The following is a 10,882-nucleotide window of genomic DNA, read 5'->3' as shown; positions in this document are numbered from 1 at the left end:
AGTGCCCTGCGCAAGCGTGAGTGCCCGGACGGTCAAAGGCCTCTACTTAACGCAGGAATACCAAGGTATACTGGGAGGCATATTCCAGGAGGAGATATGCGCCAAGATGCCTACCCGTAGGGAGGACTTAAGAATACACGTATGACCCCGGGGGGCTGCATACGGAAGATCACTGGGGTACCAGCCGCAGGTGGGTTTTTAACCCCAGGGGGTGGCAAGGTTGCCAAGGGTATACACCCGCTCCGGGAGGCTTACGGTGGAAATACACATTTACATTTACATTACATTTACATTTATGCATTTGGCAGACGCTTTTATCCAAAGCGACTTACATTGCATTCAAGGGGTACACATTTTACATACTTTGTCAATTCTTGCTTTCCCTGGGAATCGAACCCATGACCTTGGCGTTGCTAGCGCCACACTCTACTGTTTGAGCTACAGGAAAGCCCTGTACACATGTGGGGTTCGCCGGAGGGGAACCATGCACATGGGGCACCTGGCCGGACACGAGTGTCTGGGCTAAGGGCAGACTTACTGGCATCGGCGTCGTCAGTGCTGGAGGAGCTCAGGGCTCTCGGGGAGCTCACCTGAGAAGAATATCGCACGTATCAAGTCCGTGGAGTGGAATGGCGAGCAAGCGAAGATGGTCCTGAGGTCCTGAAATGGTCCTGAGGTCCTGAAACACTGCATCCTGTCTACGTAAGCGCGAAGGACGCGTACTGGACAGAGCAATGCCAAGGCTGGGTCTGCCTCCTCCAAAGGCAGCGCTTGCAGGTTCACCACCTGATCTCTAAACGGAGTGGTGGGAACCTTGGGCACATATCCAGGCCGGGGTCTCAGGATCACGTGAGAGTCAGCCGGCCCGAATTCCAGGCACGCTTCGTCAACCGAAAATGCCTGCAGGTCCCCTACCCTCTTGATGGAGGCCAATGCGGTCAGGAGCGCTGTCTTCATAGACAAGAACTTAACATCTACTGACCGCAAAGGCTCAAATGGGGCCCTCTGCAGAGCACTTAGAACTACTGAGAGGTCCCAAGAGGGTACGAGAGGAGCACGAGGAGGATGTAGTCTCCTCGCACCCCTCAGGAACCTGATGACCAGGTCGTGCTTACTTACCGTTTTCCCGTCCAAGAGGTCATGGTAGGCGGCGATAGCGGCAACATAACCTTCAGGGTGGATGGAGACAGCCTTCGATCCAACCCTTCTTGGAGGAAAGAGAGCACAGACCCGATCGGACACTTCCAGGGGTCTTCTTGGCGAGAAGAGCACCAATTGACGAAGAGGTTCCACTTCAACGCATAGGCCTGTCTCGTGGACTCGGCCCGAGCGGAAGTGATGGTAGCCACTACCGGAGGTGGTAGGGTACTCAAACCTGCCTGCTCTCAGAGACGGGGCACCCTGTGGCACCCGCATCCCGATCTTTGGAACCTCCATGTGTGGCTCTTGGACGGGACGCGGGTGCCACAGGGTGCCCCGTCTCTGAGAGAGTAGATCCTGTCTCAGAGGAATCGGCCAGGGAGGGGCTGTCGCAAGGAGAACTAGTTCTGGGAACCAGGTCCGGCCGTGCCAGTACGGGGCGACCAAGATGACCTGCTTCTTCTCCTCCATGACCTTGCACAGAACACGTGCAAGAAGGCTCACTGGGGGAAACGCATACTTGCGTAGGCCCTGCGGCCAGCTGTGCGCCAGTGCATCCATGCCGAGCGTGCCCTCGGTCAGGGAATAGTACAGGCTGCAATGGGACGAGTCGTGGGAGGCAAACAGATCTACCTGTGCGTCCCCGAACTGATCCCAGATCAGCTGGACCGACTGGGGATGGAGTCTCCACTCCCCAGGGAGTGAGCTGAACCCGTGAGAGCTCGTCGGCTGCACGGTTCAGGATCCCCGGGATATGGATAGCAGGAAGGGACCTCAGGCGCTTCTGACTCCATAAAACGAGATGGCGGGCGAGTTGAGACATGCGGCGGGAGCGTAGACCGCGGCCGTGTTGTCCGATCTGACTAGTATGTGTTGACCCTTCAGCAACGCTAGGAAGCGGTGCAGGGCGAACCGTACTGCCAGCAACTCGAGGCAATTGATATGCAGGCGGCTCTGGCTCTCTGACCAAGAGCCGGCAGCTGCATGTCCATTGCACATGGCACCCCAACCCGTGGTGGACGCATCTGTAGATACAACAACATGCCGGGGAACTCGTTCTAAGGGCACACCTGCCCGTAGAAAGCTGAGGTTCGACCACTGGGTGAGTGTCTGATTGCAGGCCCGAGTCACGGGGACCCAGAGCGTGCCAGACTGCCATGCCTATCTCGGGACTCGATCGCGAAACCAGTACTGAAGCGGTCTCATATGAAGCAATCCGAGCGGCGTCACCGCGGCTGCAGATGCCATATGCCCCATGAGCCTCTGAAACAGTTCAGTGGAACCGCACTCTTGCTGTCTATCTGACGGAGGCAAGTCAGCAGTGACTGCGCGCGCACGCCGGTAAGCTGCGCACACATGGCGACCGAGTCGATCTCCATACCGAGAAAAGAGATCCTCTGCACTGGGCAGAGTTTGCTCTTCTCCCAGTTGACCCGAAGGACCAGACGAGCTAAGTGGTGGAGAACCAGATCTCTGTGTTCGCACACCCGGTCCCGAGAGTGGCCCAGTATGAGCCAGTCGTTGAGATAGTTCCGGATGCGAACCCCTTGTTGCCAAAGTGGCGCAAGGGCTGCCTCGACAATCTTCGTGAAGACGCGAGGGGACAGAGCTAGCCCGAATGGTAGTATGGCATACTGATATGCCCGCCCTTCGAACGCAAACCGTAGGAACGGTCTGTGTCGCGGAAGGATGGACACATGGAAGAACGCGTCCTTCAGATCGATCGCTGCAGACCAAACGCATGGACGAACGCATTCGAAAAAGGCATTTCGCAGTCAACATCCTGAACGGAAGCCTGTACAGGGATCGGTTCAGGACGTGAAGGTCCAGGATCGGTCGTAACCCACCGGATTTCTTTGGTACAATGAAGTAAGGGCTGTAAAAGCCGGACTTCATCTCGGCTGGAGGGACGAGCTCGACCGCGCCCTTCGCCAGTAGGGGCCGCGATCTCCGCACGCATGACTGGGGCATTGGACCCCAACATGGTGTACCGGACACCCCGGAAGCGGGGAGGAGCTCGCGCGAACTGAATCGCGTAGCCGAGCCGGATGGTCCGTGCGACCCAGCGGGACAGTCCCGGCAGCTGTAGCCACGCTCCCAGGGAGTGTACCAACGGGGTCACGCGGAGCACCGGCGTACCCTCGGTGGGGCAGCGAGGAAGTGTTACCGGCCCGGACTCGGGTGGCGTAGCGGCCCGGTGTCGGAGCGGCGGTAACGGCTGCGCCCTGACAGAGGAGACCAGGGAAGGACTCGCGTTCCACTGGGGTCTGCTCTGAGAGGGGGCTGGCGACAGAGAGGGACGAGAGCGGCGTGGCCCGGGGGCGGCGCACACTGCCGTCACCGGTCTCTGGGTGCTCAGGGATGGGTTAATCAGTTCTTTCTTTACAAAGGGTGCTGCTGACCCGTGGGCCAACAGCTGGACAAAAGATTCTCCCCCGGCCCTCCACTGGGAGAAGGGGCGGACCTGCCACCGTCCCCTGAAAAGAACTGACCATCCCAGAGCTGTCCGCGCCCGGAGCGCCGCTAGCCTAGAGTTCTGCAGGCTGCGGGGCTGGCGCAGACTGGGACGGCTTCCTGCAGCGTGGACTGGGACGGCTTCCTGCAGCGCGCTCCGCAGTGTGGCCAGGGTGAGGCTGCTGCTGTGGCCACGCGGGAGGGGGTCGCAGGAGGTCGACCTGGCGGCGAGGAGGCTGAGGCAACTGTGCCGGCGGCGCTTAGGTGCAGCAGCGGGCCGTCTGGGCAGATGGCCTCAGTCTGCCTCTGGGGACGGCCAAGAACTGTTGGGCGCAGTCCTCAACCGTGCCGCCGTTAAGGCCAGCCTGGGATATGGGCGAGCTGAGGAGGCGGGCTCACTCAGCCTTCCCACATCGACCAAGTAAGGCCAATTGTCTTTCCCGGACCACAGCTGTGGACATCTCCTGACCCAGGGGGCGTGTGGTCACCTACGCCGCGCTGGGCGGGATCGGTGGCGGCACGCAGTTAGTAAGCCCTGGATCAGCTCTGTCCTCGTGCATATGCATCGGGGCGGCAGCTTACCCCATAGCACTGCTGGACTACGCCACCGAAGTAGACGAGCTAACAGGCTTGGGAGGGCACTTAGGATAGCCTCACCGCGTCAGGTCAAAGCACTCAGTGGACACCGTAGTGCGCAACAGAGCACCTGACTGAGGGGGAGGGACCCCAGTGTACGCTTAGGCTGTGACCCCTCGAGGGCAGAGAAGGCGGAGGAGGCCACCGAACGGTCGCGGGAAGACCCGGAGATCTCCCTGACCGCGTGGACTCCTCATGTATCTCAGGAGCGAAATGGCATTGGGGGCAGGGCCCGCAGCTGTCGGGTGCCACCTCCAAAAACCAGTCGCCCATCCGCGAGCACTCGTGACAGGGTGGAGATTCACACCAGCCCGAGGCTCGCGGCTGCCCGAGATAACATGGCTGTCAACTCTAGGTCAGATTCTACAGTGCTACCACACCCGGAGGCGGAGCATAGCCGAATCGTCATCCCCAAAGGACTCCAGCCCACCTTGAGATGCGGCAATCGACCTCTCGCCGCTATCTGGAGTATGAACGAAACGAACAGGGCGTCAGCAGACGGTCCCGCTGCTTCAGTCCAACACTCGCTGGAAGCCATGTGCAAGAGGGCGGGAGTGGCCCGAGGAATGATCGTCGGGGTTCTTAATACCACAGCACCGCCCTCAGGTCACCCTGGCCACCAGCCAAAGTACCACCTCTCTCGGAGATGGTAGATCGGGGTGTGGCAGAGGGGACTCTCTCTCTTTACAGAGATCATTGAGTCTTGACCACAACATCGCGATGGTCATGTTCCCACAGAGGGAACACAGCACATCCACAAACACTGTCCGAACGTGCCAGGCCCAAACACGTCGAGCAGTGAATGCGTCCCAAAGACAGCAACAGATATCGACCACACCCGGAAATGCGCGGGCAAACCGTCTTGAAAAAGACCGTACACCTACGCGCCGTACACCAACACCCTGGAGAACCGCTCGTCTCGAAGACTGAAGAGAGGACTTCAGAATTCAGGCTTGCAGGAGTGAAGAGATGCTCTTGGCTCCGAAGCAGAAACATAATGCAATCATGCCAGCTACTTCCTTATATACCCAGGTGGGTAGGCGGAGTTACGCATGCAAATCTCGCATGCCCATGGCATTGGCACTGCCATTGGGCGTTTTCTTAGATCTCGAAGGTGATTGGCTTCTAGGCGAAACCCCCATTCGTCAGTCACTGACGTTACGTCGGAGTGACTGAACGAAAGGGAACAAGATGTGATTTCACTGCAGACTTTTAGCTTTAATTTGAGGGTATTTACATCCAAATCAGGTGAACGGTGTAGGAATTACAACAGTTTGTATATGTGCCTCCCACTTTTTAAGGGACCAAAAGTAATGGGACAGATTAACAATCATACATCAAACTTTCCATTTTTAATACATGGTTGCAAATCCTTTTCAGTCAATTACAGCCTGAAGTCTGGAATGCATACACATAACCAGGCGCTGGGTTTCATCCCTGGTGATGGTTTGCCAGGTCTCTACTGCATTGTTTTAAAGGGGTACTTCAGTGCTGGGAAGATGAATCTGTATTTAAACTGGGTCATTAATGTAGTAGAAATGTGAAATTATTTTTTTATTTGTTGCTTTCTAGACTGACAAAAGACAGAAAATGTATTTTTGTCTCATGGGGATGAAAGACAACAATTCCCAGAATGCTTCGCTGCCCTTTGAGGCCATTCCCAAAGCCACCTACTGGATTACTGTAACTGAGGCCCTGTCCTAAATGGCACCCTAAACCCTCATGGTCTTCCTCTGAGTCCGCACTTTCACAACGTAATGCTGCTTTGACTGCCGTGTAGAAGTCTTCTGCGTAGCTCGCAAACTTGTGGGCTCAGCTGAAGTCAAGAAGTCCTCGCTGCAGCCTGTAGCACGATGACGGACTGGATCAGATCCAACACGTACTGGACACGCATGCGCAGTGGTTTCATTCACAATTTGATGACGTCTCATACGCATGTGCAGTAGAGTTCTGGGGACATGCGCAGTTGAGAGTTTTGGTGAACTGGATATATAAATGCTCAAACTGCTCGCGCAAAAATAATGATTAATAACATGCTCACGCCATCAGGACACACGTTTAGCATTTTCCCTTGAATGTGTTGGCTACTGGTATTTTAAGTTGTTTACAGATCGTGTTGCATTGTACCTTGAGGATTAAAATAACAGAGACAATTACTTCACTCATTTTTGCTGCCACTTAACAGCAAATATGACCAGAACTATTTTGCATGCATGTAGAGAGAAACTAGGATAACTTAAAGCAGCACTAGGTGAGTTCGATTTTGACAGGCAAGATGGCGCCAGGATGTTTGCCGGCTTGCCACAACCTGTCATTGTCTCTTTTATTTATAATGTTTCTTGTTTGTTTTATCGCGCGCTCTGTTTGCTCCCCGCTGGTATATGATCGCATGTCGCTGCTAAATATTCGATCCGCTATGTCCGACTGCTTACTTAGCAATCCCAGAGATGATTGGCATCTGCACTCGCATTTTGTGCCAGTCGCATTGAGGAAAATGTGTTACCTGCCGGGATGTCTGTGCCTGTGGAGGAAACGGCGAAGGAAGCGTGGGAAGCGTGCTGGAGCCCTTGTCAGATCGAAGAGGACCAGGAAGTTTCCAGTCATCGGACCAGCTTCTTCGATGGCGGAGGCCGTGGTCGTGAACTTGAGTCATTCATACATTCTGCCTGTCTTGCCGTCTTCGGCGCTGATGTCTCAGTCTTCACGGATGGCGTTCGTGAGGCGACGGTCTGCAGATCGAGGAGTTAACCATCGGAATCTTCGCTATTTACGTGACGGGAGTCCGGTAACTTTTAACGATTCCTCTCTGCGAACGTCTTCTTCAAATAATTCTCTCTCTCCAGTGACAATGGCTTTGATAAATGCGAGATCTCTGGCAAATAAGACATTTATCTTGAACGATTTTTTTCTTTCTCACGAAATAGATTTTTTATTTGTTACTGAGACGTGGCTTAATGCGGGTGAAATGACATCTCTTTCTGAACTTTCTCCTCCTGGCTGCAGTTTTTTTAGTACCCCTAGGTCTGTTGGCCGTGGCGGGGGTCTTGCAGTTGTTTTTAATGACAAGTTTAAGTGTAGACTTTCACCTTCAGCGTCTTTTAGCACTTTTGAATCTCAGTTAATTACGCTGAATTCTTTTAAATCTGTGCTATGTGTTTTGATTTATAGACCCCCTAATTCTCATGGAGATTTTATACAGGAGTTTTCAGAATTTTTGTCTGGTGTAGTATCTTCTTTTGACAATATTTTAATTTTGGGGGATTTTAATATACATGTGTGCTGCCCTTCGAAGCCCCTGGTTAAAGAATTTTTTAATTTATTAGAGTCGTTTGATTTTTTGCAATGTGTTACGGGTCCAACTCATGAACGCGGTCATACGCTTGACCTTGTATTGTCGTTGGGATTCGCTATTGATAGCGTGAAGATTGTTGATACTGTTTTTTCTGACCATAAGTCTGTTATTTTAAATACTAACTTTCCTTGTGTTCCACTGGCTAATACTGTTTCAGCCTCAGTTTCGGCCCGCATACTCAATCCATGCACAGCTAATAGTTTTTCAGCTGTTTTTTATGGTTCTCCTTTATTTTCATTGATAGAGTCATACTCTCCCTGTATGGGTTTAGAAGAGTTGGTCGATCAGTTTAACTCTTCTTGCTTGGAGATTTTAGATGCTGTGGCTCCTGTCAAAGTCAGGGGGAGAAAAGACAAATCGCAGCCCTGGTTGAACAGTACTACCCGTGCTCTTAGACAGGAGTGTAGGAAGGCTGAACGCAAATGGGTTAAAGATAAATTACAAGTGTCTTATGAGATTTTAAAAAACAGTTTGAACGAGTATCAAAGATCTGTTAAATTGGCTAGATCAAATTATTTCTCTCTCATCATCTCCAGAAACTGTAATAATTCTAGAGTACTTTTTTCTACTGTAAATGCTGTTCTTCATCCTACTGTGACTCCTGCACTTATTCCTTCTGCTGTCATGTGTGAAGAGTTTTTAAAACATTTTATTGGTAAGGTTAATGGAATTAGATCTCAAATTTCACCTGTTGGCAATGATTGCTTTGTTTCTGTTGCCCCTCAGAAACAATTGTCCAGTTTCATGCCCGTTTCTATGCAGGAGCTTAAGGATATAATTGCTCATATGAAGCCCACTAGGTCGCCTGGTGATGTTCTCCCGTCTTCTCTGTTTAAGCAGGTACTTGATTCAATTGGCCCAAGTATTCTGTCTATTATGAATATTAGTCTGTCATCTGGTGTTGTTCCAGTTAGTTTCAAGCACGCGGTTATTCAACCCCTTTTAAAAAAACCCGCCTTAGACCCATTTGACATGAGTAGTTTTCGTCCGATCTCAAAATTGCAATTTATTTCTAAGATACTCGAAAAAATTGTGAATATACAGCTTAATGACTTTTTAATTAGGAATAATATTTCCGATAGATACCAGTCAGGTTTTAGAGTTGGTCATAGTACAGAATCTGCTCTTTTGAGAGTGTCTAATGATATCCTTCGAGCTGTTGATTCTGGGAATCGTGTTGTCTTGCTGATGTTAGATCTTGCAGCTGCATTTGATACAGTTGATCATAACATTCTCATTGATCGTCTTAGGGATCAGATTGGTATTCAGGGCTTAGCCCTGAAATGGTTCTCTTCTTATTTGACAGAGAGGACCTTTTCAGTCTGCTTAGGTGATTATTCTTCTTCCGTTGCCCCCCTTGTGTGTGGGGTTCCACAGGGCTCAATACTGGGACCGATTTTATTTTCCCTTTATATGCTCCCTCTGGGCTCTATCTTTGAGAAATTTGGGATTCAGTATCATCTTTATGCCGATGATTCTCAAATTTACTTACCATTGAAACAAGGGCATAAATGTGCCATTCAGTCTCTTCATGCATGTTTGGCAGAAGTTAAGTGCTGGCTTGCGAAAAATTTTCTCCATTTAAATGAGGATAAGACCGAGGTTATTTTATTTGGAAATAAGGGGTGTGTGGATGATGACTGCCTAGGGTTGCTTCCTGGGAAAAAACTGTCTAGTGTAAGGAACCTTGGTGTTATTTTTGACTCTGAGCTGAGATTTGAGCAGCAAATCAACGCTGTCGTTAAGAATAGCTTCTTCCATCTTAGATTAATATCAAAATTGAAATCTATCCTGACTTTTAATGATATGGAGAAGGTTGTTCATGCTTTTGTGTCATCGCGTTTGGATTATTGTAATGTGTTGTATCTGGGTGTGAGTCAGGCTTCCCTCTCCCGTTTGCAGCTTGTTCAGAACTCAGCTGCCAGACTTTTAACGGGCACTAAAAAGAGAGAACATATTACTCCAGTTTTAATTAAACTGCATTGGTTACCCATACGATATAGAATTCAATATAAAGCGCTGTTGTATGTTTTTAAGTCTCTGCATGGTCTAGCCCCTGAGTATGTTACTGATTTAATCAGCCGCTGTCACTCCAGCAGGTCTCTGCGCTCAAATGATCAGTTGCTTCTTGTGGTTCCACGAACACGTTTAAAATGTAAAGGTGACCGGGCCTTCTCTGTTGCAGCTCCTAGGCTTTGGAACAACCTTCCGCTGTCTGTAAAGACTTGTCCATCATTGGGGGTTTTTCAGAGTGCGCTAAAAACGTATTTGTTTTCCTTAGCTTTTGATAATGCTTTGTAAGTTGTGTATGTCATATGTTAGTATTGTTTTTGCACCTATTATTTTTAAATTTTCTTGTATACCTCATGTACAGCACTTTGGTTCCACTTGTGGTGTTGAAAGTGCTCTATAAATAAATGAAGTTGAAGTTGAAGTTGAAGTAACTTTTCAACCTTCATAATATATTTTTTAAGACTCTTGTGATGATAAATCGACTTACAATAGGTTGAATGACACATCTGCCATAGCCTGATGGGGTCTGTATCGTTTTTAATCGTACTTTTAAACTTCGGGTTTCGGGTAGTAACCCGAGAAAAAGAAAAGAACTACAAAATTCGACTGCTTTACGGCATATACGTCACTTCCACCAACACACACACTTCCTTACATTCGGACGTGCGAGCCCAACTTTGTTCGTCGGATAATATAGTCATGTCCGAAGCAGCAGAGACAAATAAGAAAGAAAAGGTTTTGTTGGAGGAAAGCAATAAGAGGAAATGAAAAAATGATGGGATTAAAGGCAGGACGAGGATCAAAATGTGACCAGGGTTTGCTCGTCGGCGTGAGCTGAGGGAGGCGTGCCTGACCGATGCTGTCCTGCTTGTTACGGTGAGCCACTCAAACATTGAACTGAAGTATCATATAGATTCTGGAAAACGCTAACGTAACCAATAGACTACTATAATGACGCTGGCTTGTAAACGGGAGCATCGTGATTATTTGGCATTTGAAAAAAATAAAACCCATGAAATTATATTCATATGACATGCTGAAACATATGCCACTGACTGTAACGTTACCTGGGATGAAGACATTTCACACGCGACGCCAGAAGAACTCCTCTTGCAGTTTTCAGGGGAACTGTTAGTGCTGCACCGACCCGCGGGACGCTTTTATGAAGTTATTTGGCCCGCACCGCACCACTGTATATATTTTTACAACACGCCCTGCACCTGCGACAATTAAATAGACATACGGGGTCCGCGGGTTATGAGACGAACCGCGCATCACTAGTTCAGG

The sequence above is a fragment of the Pseudorasbora parva genome, chromosome 8 (genome assembly GCF_024679245.1).
Source record: "Pseudorasbora parva isolate DD20220531a chromosome 8, ASM2467924v1, whole genome shotgun sequence".
NCBI lineage: Eukaryota > Metazoa > Chordata > Actinopteri > Cypriniformes > Gobionidae > Pseudorasbora > Pseudorasbora parva.
Note: the sequence above shows the minus strand (reverse complement) of the source record.